At 38.8% G+C, this 13,809-nt stretch overlaps 1 non-coding gene across 1 annotated transcript; it reads left to right on the top strand.

Moving 5' to 3' along the window:
- The first annotated feature begins 11,521 nt into the window (after window positions 1–11,521).
- Window positions 11,522–11,664, top strand: LOC111757047 (small nucleolar RNA SNORA48). Its single transcript, XR_002791431.1, has one exon. It is a non-coding gene; the product is annotated as a small nucleolar RNA SNORA48 (small nucleolar RNA).
- Window positions 11,665–13,809: the final 2,145 nt, after the last annotated feature.

Below are 13,809 nucleotides of genomic sequence, written 5' to 3'. Positions count from 1 at the left end.
TGATATTGTCACTCAATTCATTGATGAGTTCATAGCACACTGGGCTTATTGGGAGGTGAAGTCTAATTGGGTGAGGTGGGTCACCGGGGACATTACTTTGAAGGATATATTTGTCCGCAGCACCTTCGTGGTTTCTTGCTTTGTAATTCTGTCTGTTTCCTCGCTGCAATACAATGAGCATCTTTTCTCTGCCTTGCCCTTCTGCCACGATGTTCTGCTTCATCTCCAGCCCAATGCAATACACCCAGCTAACCATGAAATAAAACCTCTGAAACTATGAGCCAAAATAAACCTTTTCTCTTTTTAAGTTGTTATTGTCAGGTATTTTATCGCAGCAACAAAAAACTGACAATCACAGAAAATATTGTTACTCTCACAAGGTACATAATTATATACTCTTCCAAATGCATAATATACCACAGAATGCAACTTAAAAAGGAACTGATGAAGCAGCTAAGTTGCCTGGTTATTGATTTCAACAATAAACAGTCTGAATAATAATGATGATGATATTAGCTAATATTTATACTGCATACCTCTATGAACAAAAAATGCTTTCACATATACTTTCATCTTTTCTTCTCATACCATTCTTGCATATTAAGTAGTAATATTCCCAAGGCACCAGACTATAACTTATTTTTAAATGTCACATAAATTATTAGGTTCCCTGTGTCTATAGTTAAATTATCATAGTGGCAAACAATTATTAAGTGCTGAATTCTGTTCTACATACTTAGGTGCATTATATTATTAATTCTCACATGAAATATGTACTACTCTTATTACTTTACCCATTTGACAGATGAAGAAACTGATACATTGATTAATTTGTCAGCATTCAAAAGTAACAACATAGATCTAATTACAGTGGTACTTGAGTTTGCAAACACTTTTGTTTGCAGACTATTTGGTTTGCATACAGAAGTGTTTGACAAAGTTTTGTTTCTGTTTTGCACACTCTGTATTAGCTGACAAATATGACCACAGCCATCTTTCCCACACAAACACAAATGTAGCCACCTTTTCCAAAACAGTAGAACAAATTAAGTTCATGAATCAAGGTACCACTGTATCTCCAAACCCAAGTCTTCAAGCAGTATATAATTCCACATCAATTGTTTGTTCTTTTTCTTTCAATATCTTCATAAAATGGGGAGACAAGAATCATTGTAGCCAGGCACGGTGGTGCATAACTGTAATCCCAGCGCTTGGGAGGCTGAGGCTTATTTACTTTTCTCTCATTGCTGAGACAAAATACCCAACAGCCAAAGTTAAAGGAAGAAAGGCTTATTTAGCTCAGAGTTTGTAGAAGTTCAGTCCATAATTGGCCTACACTGAGGCAGGGTGACTATGCAGAGGAGAATCACAGAGGAGAAACATTTCATGGTGGGCAGAAGGTAACAAGGCAAGCAAGAGATGACTACAGCTCTTTCTATCTCTTATATCTTATCCTGGTTATTTAGAGCAGATAGCATTCGCATCCTAGAGCCCTTGGGGCTGGAGTGTAGCTGAGCAGCACAAGCACCTGCCTGACAAATGTGAGGTAGTGAGTTTAATCCCCAGGACCCGCCCAAAAAAAATTCCTAAAGCCCTATATCCTAGCACCGAACCATGAATCAATCCCAGCATCTCACATTCTACATCCAACCACCTCTGAAAAAGCCTTACCTAGAAAGACATGAGGCTTTGGAGGTATCTCCAGACAGAAGTCATAACAAAAGGATAGAAACAATGAAGTCACTGTACATAAAATAACCCAGCCAAGGCTGAATAAGATGACACTGTGCTTTCTCTTTTCATACTATAAACGAGTGTCAATTCATCATCTATCTGATGACACCATTTTTGCATTCTTATGGGGGATTTTGTTGATATTTCCTTGATTTTTTTCTGCCAGTACACTGAGCTTCATCCCAGCCCTTTTTTACTTTGAGATAGCATCTCACAAGTCACTAACGTACCAAACTGCCCAGGCTGAGTTCAAACTTGTAATCTTTCCTGCTTCAGTCTCCCATAGTGTTGGAATTATAGGCTTGCACCGTAAGGACCAGTTTTACCATGTTTCGAATGGGCTTCAACATTCTCTTAAGTAAAATAAATCAGACATACATACGAAAATACTGCATTGTTCCTCCGGTGCAAGAAGCTGAAAGTAAAATAAGGACCAAAATGCATTACAGATATTGTAAAATAGGAAGAAAATTTTCAAATGGGAAAGGAAACTAGGACAGGGGAGGGGCAAAGGAAAGAAGGGAAAACTAAAAATGATGAGAAAAGGAAAAAGTGAGATGATAACAACTGAAGTAAAGAAACAACCTAAACTTGTATTATTTGATCGTATTGTTTGATTGACTTTGCAAGCCTAAAGCCAGTAGTCTGAGCAACTATTTGAGGGTAATAATATGCAATATAGTAACTATTGTGGACTTCTGGGGAAAAAAAAGGGGAAAATGGAAACAAAGCTTTTATAAATAAGGAGGGGAAAGGGGGTTGAAAACAGGGTAGGAGCATAGGGAAAGAAAAAAGAATCAGGTTACATCATATACAGACACAAATGCCCTATAATGAATGTGGTCATTATGCGTACCTAAAATGTACCAGTAAACATAATTTAAAAATTAAAACAAACTAAAATGGGCCCCAAGCATTGTCCCAAGGTAATTCTAGTGTCCTTAAGCATGAGCAGGTTGTAATGTACCTCATGGAGAAATCCATCCATAGGATATGCACTTCAGTTGCCTGAGTCCTTCTGCTGTTTTAAGCAAGGCAAATATTAATGAATCATCAGACATTAAATAAGGTATCTCTAAACAGAAACACACACATTACGAGGTTAGATATTCTTTGACAAAAATACAGCGGCTAGAAGCTCAAAGGAACTTAACTCTGATGTGTCCCTTAGGAGCAAAAGTTCAGCACTGGCCAACACACTGACCCCAGCGACCTTGTAGAATGCGAATGTGATTCCCTAGAAGAACAGGAGAACTGACTGTTAGCATCCACAGAGCAGCAGAGTGACTCAGCACCTGCCTTTTGGAGGCCAATGCTCTGCTTTGAATTCTGTCATTTATCCAGTGGCGTGAACTTGGGTGGCCCTTTAGCCTCTTTGCATCTCAGTATTCTTTTTGACAGTGAGGTAGATTTCTCACCATCAGGGTGCTGTGAGTGTTAAATAACATACAGTTGATGAAGTCCCTCGCCCAGTGGGCTGGTAGATAGATCCTCAATGTAGTTGCCAGGCGTTGTGGTGCATACATAATCCTAGCACTCAGGGGGCTGATTCAGGAGGATCACTGTAAGTTCAAGGCCAACCTGGGCTATGAAGTGCGTTCAAGTCCAGCCTGAACTGCATAGTGAAACCCTGTCTCAGAAAGACAAAAAAAAAAAAAATCTAACATTTGGAGTAAGAATTACCATGTTTGTTGGGGTAATTTATAGATTCATATATTAATATTTTAACATTTCAGGAGATATACAAAACAGAATACAATTTTAAAATGTAATTGTCATTTTCCAAACAATGCACAAATAAGACAGCCAGCCTTAAAAAAAAAGTGTTTTAGAATTGATGCCAAAATTTATCTTGACCTACATTTATGAGAGCCAACTGCCTCCAGTCATCTTCACTCTAGTCCCTACTGCCAAAAAAAAAAAAAAATGTCCCCTTAGCTTCTCATTTGGTTAACTGAACACAAACTGAAAACTTGTCCCCATGTCCACTTCTGCTTCATGGCACTAAAGTTACAAAAAGTGCTAAAGAAATGTGCCTATACTCAGAGTACTTCTCCTTTAACCTCCCTTCCCCAGCTGTTCTAAATACACAGTATAATAGAAAAATCAATAACCAAAAAATCAGTAGAACAACGTCTATTAAATTCTCTTTAAACTGAGTGTGGTGGCAGATACCTGTAATTCCAGCACTTGAGAGGCTGAGGATCACTGCAAACTCAAGGCCAGCCTGGGCTACATTGCAAACCCTTGTCTCAAAAAACCAAAATAAATAAATCACCTTTAAATTACTCAGATTTGGCTGATTTATTAGGGTATTTCTTTCAGAATTATGGTATAAATGTTTCCACTATTTGTTATTGTGATGAGAGTAATACTTTTTTGTTTTGTTTTTACTTTGAAACTGAATTATTTTAATTGCTGGACAATTTCATTCTTCAGTTTCTGTTTCTACTTGGTTTTGCGGTAACTACGTAGATTATCAGGTAATTTCATCATGGAGAGGAAACATAGAGCAATATCCTTAAAAGTCACAAGTCACTGTTTCGTTGACTACAAAGATAAAATTTTTTTTCTTTTTTGTCTTTTTCCTTTTTATCGGTACCGGGGATCGAACTCACGACTGCCTGCTTTCAAGGCAGGCGCTTATGCCGCTGAGCTAAACCTCCAGCCCCTACAAAGATAAAATTTAACATTGGAAAGGAACAATCTGCAAATGTTTTGCTACATGTTCCAGGTAAGACAATGGTTTTAATCTAATAAGCAACTGGAATTCAGGTAAGTTTTTGACATAATGACTATTTGTTGAGTGCCTGCAGGCTGGCATTGTGTTCAGAGTTTTGCAAGTATTAGTTAATCTGTTCCTAACAGTCCTGCAAAGTAGATAACAAATATTCCTGAATCAATCTTTGTGTAGCCTGGATTCTTAAAACCATTGTACCTGGATGTTTTGTGCATACCTATCATCCCAGCATGCTGGAGAGTGAGGCAAGAGGATCACCACTAGTTCCAGGCCAGCCTGAACTAATAGGAAGACCTTGACTTAAAAAAGGAAGGAAGGAAGGAAGGAAGGAAGGAAGGAAGGAAGGAAGGAAGGAGGGAGGGAGGGAGGGAGAGAGGGAAGAAGGAAGGAAGGAATGAGAGAGGGAGGGAGGGAGGGAGGAAGGAAGGAGGGACGGAGGGAGGGAGGGAGGGAGGAGGGAGGGAGGGAGGGAGGGAAGAGGGAGGGAGGGAGGGAGGGAGGGAGGAGAGAGGGAGGGAGGGAGGGAGGAGAGAGGGAGGGAGGGAGGGAGGGAGGAAGGAGGGACGGAGGGAGGGAGGGAGGAGGGAGGGAGGGAGGGAGGAAGGAAGGGAAAGATGTAAAAAATAAAACTGAACATCTGTAATCCCAGCAGTCATGAGGCTGACAGGCAAGAGGACTGACACAAGTTCAAGGCCAGCATGGGCTACATAGCAAGACCATGTCAAAGAAAAGAAAAGAAGATATTAAATAGAGAGGTTTTGGATGGTATGAAGTAATATGGAGCCAGGCATGATGGCACAGGCCTGTAATTCGAGCAATCAAGAGGTTGAAACGGGAGAATTGCCATGAGTTCGAGGTCAGTCTGGACTATATCTCAAAAAAAAATTGAGGACATGAAGGAATATGGGAGAGAAAATGGTGTTCTCATATATCACTGACTGCAGGAGCCTGTTCCTAGAATTGGAAGAGAAATGAAAAATAATACAATCTGGAATGGGCACATACACTCTTGCTGATTGCCGTTAGTTTCCTTTCTCTCGTTGAGACAAAATACCTGACACTTAAAATTAGAAAGCGAAAGGCTTAGTTTATAGTTTGTAGAACTTTCATCCTGTAGTTGGCTGGCTGCAAGGCAGGATGGCTTGGCAGAGGGGCATCACCGAGAACAGTTCATGGGGCCCACAAGGTAGCAGAAACAGCAAGGATCTTAACAAATCCTCTCTGTTCTTTTTGCCCCTTTTTATTCTGTCCAGACTGCTCAGGGCAGGTAGTACTCACACCCTTAATTCTAGTGCCCTGGAGCCCAGAATGGCACCATGAGTCAATCCCAGTGTTCCACACTGCAGATCCAGCCACCTCTGAAAAAGTCCCACTTAGGACTTTGGGGGACATGTACAGGCAAACCCTGACACAGCAAAAAGTCTAGGCACCAGCCTGGTGCTGCTTCTGCTGCTGCTGTAACCAGCAACCTGTTGTCACCAGCAGCGTCCGGTGCCCCCCACCCCTCACCCCACACCCGTGCACAAGGGCAGAGACTGGCAGGAGCCAGGAGCTGAACAACTAACTCCCTTCTCTCCTTTCGCTTTAGTTCTTTAAAACGTTCTATTTTCTTTTCTTTCACTGGGTGTGTAGGCAGCAAGCAGGTGCTCTACCACCGAGCTACACTCTCAGTCCCCGTTTTAAAACAGACTTGCGGTCTCCTTGCACAAACAAGCTCCGGAATCTCATGCAGCGACGCCCCTATTCTTCACTTCCCAATCTCTCCTGGCTCCGCCAGTTATGACTCCCGAGAGAGAAGTCTAGGAAACCTACCCAGGTTTCTACTAGAGAAGGGACAATGGGGATGAGCCCAAGCATCAACGTCCTGCACAATGCTTGTTTTGCGCGTGAGGAAATAAAGACACGGAGTTAGAATAATTTCTGCAAACTCGCACAGGCAGGAAGTGCAGAGTTGGGAGCCAAAGCTCCTTCGCACTCCACAGACCCATGCATCATTCACCATGGTGCTCACCTTGGCTTCCTGAGTGCTCGGGTTCTGCCCTTGCCATGCCTTCTCGGCATCCCTTTCCCCTGCCCTAGTAACAGAATGATAGACTGTTAGATATAGCACAAACTTGAAGATCATCCAGCCCCAACTCCTCAAATATAATGAAAATTCCTAGGTCAGTCACCCAGCCTGAAGTCAAGTAGTCATTCCTAAAACCGGAAGTCAAATCCATGTCTCCAAATTTCTGGTCTGCTATTCGTTACTTCCATGAACTTTTTCCAGCTAATCATCATCATCATCAATCTTGGCCTTTGCTGATGCGTTTGTCTGAGTCATCCAGTTTGTTTTTTTTTTTTTTTACCTTAGTTATCAATATAAACTTTTTTGTTTGAGTGTGGTTTGAGTTGGTTTTAGCTTTTTGAGACAGGGATTTGCTGTGTATCCCAGGCTGGGCCTCTAACTTGTCATGATCCTCCTGTTTCAACATCTGGAGTGCTGGGATTACAGGTGTGCACCACTATACTTGGTTTTAGAGTGTGGATTATTTCATGCACATTTAATCTTTGGGTATGAAGTCCTTTAAGGACACTAATTTTATCATTATTTAATTCTTTTAGACAAAACAGACTAGAGATACTGAATCTATACTCTAATTTTTTAATTTAATTTTAATTTGTTTTAACTTTTTAAAAATTTTTATTCAATTTTTATTTCATACAGATCTTTATCATTGACAATGTCAAGTAATCAGTGACTCATAAAAGATTTTAATATGCCTATTTTTAAAATATATATATTCCAAATTTCACTTTTTATCAAAGCATCTGAACTATGCTCAGAAATACTCAAAACAGACTCCTGAGATCCGCCACGGTGAGACTCAGGCAGCTTATTCACCTGCCCTCTTGGTAAGCATCTGCAGCGTGGGCCAGGAGCAGAACCATTACCTGTGACCTACTGCCAGGTGGGCTGAAAATCAAGCACCCTTCCCCTGCCCCACCCCATAGCTACTGGGGATAGAAGTCTCAGCATCTCTTGGGAGGATGACCATATGCAGTATAGCAAATACGGGGGATTTCCTTCTATCTTCTGTTTGAAGGCAAAGATTGTTTTCACTGTTTTGTTATGTTTCTTTTGCTCTATTCAGTATTCTCAATTGATTTTATAATGTTCTACTTTTGGTTTGATTTTGCTATACCTAATTGACTGGACAACTATTGTGAAGTGAAACAGATTACCATAGTACCTATTACTACTATCCTAGCATTCCACTGTGAAATCCTATACCAATTTCACTGCATTGTCTTGACTGGCTTTGTTCTGTCTTGTGCTGTTGCATTTTTACTACTTTCAAAATAAAATTTTAAAAAAAAGATACACACACACAAAAGAAATACTCAAAACACCCCCTGATTAGCAACTGGGGGCCTGTGGTCTGAGCATCCTTTAGGAGGACCACCATATGCAGTACAGCAAATATGGGGGATTACTTTTGGTCTTCTATTCAAAGGCCAACATTGTTTATACTGTTTTGGTTTGTTCTGATTATTTTGCTCTATTCAATATTCTGTTTTGATAGGTTTTATAATTTTCTGTTTTTGATTTGATTTTGCTATACCAGATTGAATGGATAACTGTTGTGAAGATAACAAAATATACTATGGTACCTATTACTGTTATCCTGGGAACCTGCTGTAAAGTTCTGTACCAATTTCACTGCATTGTCTCCTTTGTTCTGTGTTGTATTTTACTATCTTCAAAATGATAAAAAAAATTTAAAAATAAAGAAATATTCAAAACAGAAGTGAATCACATAAATTCCCCAGAATTATCCCACATTATACCACAACACAGCTAGCGCTTCCTACAAAGCAAGAGAAATGCTCCAAAAACAGGAACACTACTACGAAATGTTTTAAATTTGCTTTCTGGGGTAATGCACATAGCTCAGTGGTAGAGCACTTGCTTAGCATGTGTCAAGGCCCTGATTTTGATCCCCAGCTCCACAAAAAGAAAAATATTAAAAATAAGCAATTTCCTGAGCTGGTAGCACACTTCTGTGTGCACCTGTAATCCCATCTGCTCAGGAAGCCCAGGGGAGGTAATCCTGAGTTTGAGAGGAGCCTTGGCACCGTAGTGAGAGTACTGTCCGTTTTTCGAGAAAGAGAGAGGTTCACTGTGTAATTCAGGCTGGCCTTGAACTCATTGCATAGCCTAGGCTGGACTCAAACTCACTGTTTCCCTCTTGCTTCAGTCTCTATGATTACAAGCATCCCCTATGATTACGGTGCTATGATTACAAGTGTCCCCTACTGTCCCCAGCTGAGATTCCTATCTTTTTCTTTTTTGGTAACAAGGATCCAACTCATAACCTCATGCTTGCCAGGCAGGTGCTTATGCCCCTGAGATTCCTATTTTTAAAAAAGAATATATATATAATATTTATATATTACATATATATTATATATATAATGTTGAGATATAGTGCTAAATGAAAAAGCTATGTATATATATATATATCCCTTCCTGACCTGAATATCCAGGAAATACAGCAGAAATTCTCAAACTGGTTTAAATCTCTATATAATCTTTTTTTTTTTTTTTTTTTTGAGACAGGGTCTCGCTATGCAGTGCAGGCTGGCCTTGAGCTCACTTTGTAGCCCAGGCTGGTCTTGAACTCACAACAATCCTCCTGCCTCAGCCTCCTGAGTGCTGGGATGATAGGTGTGAGCCACCATGCCCAGCTCTCTCTGTGTAATCTTTAAAGAGATAGAAATCAATAAAAATCTGTACCGAAAACAACCTTAAACATTCATATTAATTCTTTGAATCATATGCAGGAGTTTTCAAGCAAACATTCCATCATGCATGGGAGGGGGTGCAGATATACCAAGATATACCAGGCCAGCCACAGGCCCTAAAGATGGAAATAAAGTCATGCCTGGAAAAGCAGAGAAACAACTCATCCTATGGCACTGCTGATGTCCACCAAGTTTCTGCCTATCCATACAGCCCAGCTCCATGCTAAGTCTCCAGGACATCATCTTCCTGCTTGCTTCAGTGACAATAAGTTCTCCTCTTCTGTGTAACCCCAATACCCCATGTCCTCTTCCCTGGAGCCACACACATCTGTCTCTGCTTCCCAAAACCTGCGGTGCAGGTGTATGTGTCTGCAGAGGACCAGAGTAAGTGGGCAACACTGAACTTGTGATAAAAACTGCATCTTCTGCAAGCAGAGAAGATACTGTCATCCTTCTTGCACATGGTAGAGAATAAATTGATAGCATTTATTTAATGGAAAGCTTTGTACCTTTCAAAAATAATTATATCTACTCCTAGATCTAGTCTACAAAAATATTGATCAGTGTGTGGAATGCAAGAATGCTCATTGAGCATTGTTTATAAAAGTATAAAATTGGGCAGAAATTGAACATTCATAGGAAGAGAAATAATTAGTTAAATAAAGTGATATGAAGCAGTTTAAAAAGTATGACTTCCCTAATATGAAAAGTTAAGTGGGAAAAGCCAAGTACAACAAACCTGTATGTATAATGGAATTAAATTTGTATTTGTAAAATAAATTTCCTCCAGGAAGCAATAATAACTTGGTATTCAGGAAACTGTAACTTCTACTTTAATTCTTCCATATTTGATATTTGAAAAAAATTTAAAATATTTGATCATAGGAATTGATCTTTTATATTTATATTACATAATTAAATATATGCACATGGTAATCCTATCTTTTATATGCCTTCTTGGTATATTCATTATTCAATATTTCCAAATATTGTAGGGGAAAGAAATAAAAATAAATGAATCATACTGCTGTAGAAAGATGTGATGGGGGCTGGAGCTTGAGCTCAGCGGCATAAGCGCCTGCCTGGCAAGCACAAGGTTGTGAGTTTGATCCCTGGCACCAAAAAAAAGAAAAGTTGAGATATAGTGATAAATGAAAAAGCAAATCATAAAATCACATGAAAATTGTAGTCCCACTTTTATTCAAAAACTGTGATTTTCTAAAAACATATTCTGATTTTTTTAGTTCAGCAAGGATGAGCCCGAACCCACTAAAATGGCTACTGCCAGCAGTGGACTGGGAAGTGAAAACTTTGTTTTTTTAATTTGTTGAAAAAAATAAAACAAAATTTTATAACAAATAATATGATAATAACAATAGTTAATACACTGTGTATTATTATCTTCAAAATAGTTACTCAGAGTACAAGACATAAGCAGAAAGATTCTTGGACAAAACAAACAAATAATAACGCAAAAGTGGATTTTCAATGATCTAAGATAAACTAATAGCATAACTGAGCAAATCACATACATATTAGAAATATTTTTGAAACAAAAAATATGTAATTTGGGAAGGTATTTTAACTTCTCCCTATTTCTTATTTATCTCTCTTCTGGTTTGCTCTTTATTGTTTCTTATACAAGAGAAATCATGTGATAGATCAACTTCTGTGTTTGGTTTATTTCATTTAACAGTTCTCAAGTTGCACCCATTTTCCTATGAATGCCTCATTTTTCTTTCTTTATGGCAGAGTATTATTCCACTGTGTATAAATAGCACATTTTTCTTATCTATTCATCTGCTGATGGACATATACTGTTTCCAAGATCTAGCTATTACAAATTGTGCTGCTGTAAACATGGGTGTCCATATATTCCCTTAATATTATAATTTTAACTCTTTGGGGAAAATATCTAGAAGGGGAATAGTTGGGTCAAATGGAATTTATTTGTTTCTTTCTTTCTTTCTTTCCTTCTTAGGGTAGAGTCTCACCATGTAGCCCACACTAGCCTCAATTCAAAGTGATCCTCCTGCCTCAGCCTCTTGCATGCTGGGATTACAGGCATACACTACCACAGCCAACTCAGTGTTATTCTTGTGCCATTGGAGTTCTTTCAGAAAGTCCTTGTCTATATATCTATATCTTCGAGAGTTGTACTTATTTTACTGTCCAGAAAATTTCAGTATTTCTGTTTTAACATTTAAATCTTTGATCCATTTTGATTTTAGTTTAGTACATGGTGAAATATAAGAGTCTACCCCCTGGCATTGGGCAAGGAGACACCTCATTGGTGGTGTTATTCTTGTATCAGTCAGAGGCAGAGTAGATAACAGTCTTTTGTTCATCCTAGCTTGATGCCTGGTTGGTGGCCAGAGCTGTTTCATGCTTAGGACACATGATAAAAAAATAAATAAATAAAAAGAAATATAAGAGTCTAGACTCAATCTTCTGCATATGGATATCCAGCCTTCCCAGCATCGTTTACTAAAGAGGCTGTCTTCCCCTCAAGTTAATGTTTTCAGCACCTTTGTCAAAGATCCAATAGCTGTATGTGCCTGGGATTGTTTCTGCTGCTTCTGTTCTGTTCCACTGATCCACATGCATGTTTTGTGCCAGTTTTAGTCACTGTAGCTTTGTGGTATAATGTCAAGTCTGGGATTGGGATGGTGCCTGTCTTGCTTTTGTTACCATGATTGCTTTTGCTAATTCTGGGTCTCTTCTGATTCTGTCTAAATTTCAGAATTGTTTTCTTTACTTCTGTGAAGAATGACTTTGGTGCTTTGATTGGGGTTGCATTAAATTTGTACATCAGTTTTGTAAGCAGAGCCATTTTGATTACATTGGTTCTCCTATCCAGGAGCAAAGGACATCTTTCCATTTTTCTAATATCTTTCTGGATTTCTTTTCTCAGAGTTGTGTAATTTTTATGGTAGAAGTCTTTCAGTTAGGTTAATACCTAAGTATTAAGTTTTTATTCTGTTGTGAATGGTATTGTTTTCCTAATTGCTTTTTCAGTGCGCTCAATATTAGTATACAGGAATATTATTGATTTTGTGTGTTTATTCTGTATCCAACTACATTGCTGAATTTGGTTATCAGTTCCAGAAATCTTTTGGTGGAGTTTTTTATTTTATTTTTTTTTTGAGTCTTGTAAGTAAAGGCTCATGTCATCTGCAAATAGTGATATTTTGACTTCATCCCTTCTATACATACTCTCTTTATTCCTTTCTCTCTCCTGATTGCTCTAGCTAATGTTTTGAGGACTGCATTAAACAGATGTAGTGATAGTGGACCTTCTTTCATGACCCTGCTTTTAGAGAGAAGGCTTTTAGTTTTCCCCCATTTAATATGATGTTAACAGTATGTTTTTATCAATGTATTTTATCATGTTGAAATAAAGATCTTCTATACATGTTTTCTTGAGTGATTTTTGTTGTTGTTGTTGATTGTTTTTGGTGCCAGGGAGTGAACTCACGACCATAACCTTGCCAGGCAGGTGCTTATGCCACTGAGCTAAATCCCCAGCCCTCTTCAGTGTTTTTATCAGAAATGGACATTGGATTCCAGAATGAAGATGATTGTATGATTTTTGCCCTTGCTTCTGTTTATATGATGAATTACATTTATTGGTTTGTGTATGTTGAACCATCCTTACATCCCTGGATGAAGCCCACTTAATCATGAAAAACTAAATTTTTCTTATCTCTTTACACTTCTGTATTATTTCAGTTTGCCTTTTTTATAAGTTTATACTATTTTTTATTAGATAACAATAGAAAAAATTTATAAGCACTGTCCAATTCTTGGTATTTCTTAGATCTTCCTGCCACAGAAATATTTCACAATGCAGAATTTGCCTGCAAACAAGCTGTCTTAGCTACTTCTCCTCATTCCTGAGACAAAATACATGACATGCAAAGTTAAAGGAGGAAATATTTATTTGGTTGACAGTTTGTAGAGGTTTCAGTCCATAGTTGGCTGACTCCAAGGTAAGATGGCATGGCAGAGGGGCATCACAGAAGAGAAACAGTTCATGGCAAGCAGAAGATAGCAAAGCAGGCAAGCAAAAAGGCAAGTCCAAGAGACATTAGCAGCTTCTTTCTGCCACTTTTATAGTCTGTCTAGGCTACTTGGCTTAGAGAAGTGCCAAACTAGTCAGTGAACTGATTTAGTAATCACACATCCTTAATCCCAGCCTCACACAGTCTAGATTTAGCCACTTCTGAAAAAGCCTCACCTGTGACCATATTAGGTTGGGGGGACACCTAGATACAAGCAATGACATTCCACCTCTAGCTCCCCAAAGACTCATCCACATCCCCTTATGAAAAGGCATTTAGTCCATATCTAAGAGTTGACAAAGACCTAACATTGCTGAAAAGTCCAAGACCAAAGTCTCCTCTCAGATTTAAGGCAAACTCTTAGCCACAAAGCCTCTGTAAAAATGAAGAGAAAGTTATACACTTCCAACATTCAATGGCATAAAATAGACATTTCCATTACAAAAGGTACAAAAAGGGGTCTACAAAGGAATACAACCAAAG

The sequence above is a fragment of the Cavia porcellus genome, unplaced genomic scaffold (genome assembly GCF_034190915.1).
Source record: "Cavia porcellus strain 051 isolate PalLab524CR breed Dunkin Hartley unplaced genomic scaffold, mCavPor4.1 scaffold_27, whole genome shotgun sequence".
NCBI classification, from domain to species: Eukaryota; Metazoa; Chordata; class Mammalia; order Rodentia; family Caviidae; genus Cavia; species Cavia porcellus.
This window is presented reverse-complemented; position numbering and strand designations above follow the sequence as displayed.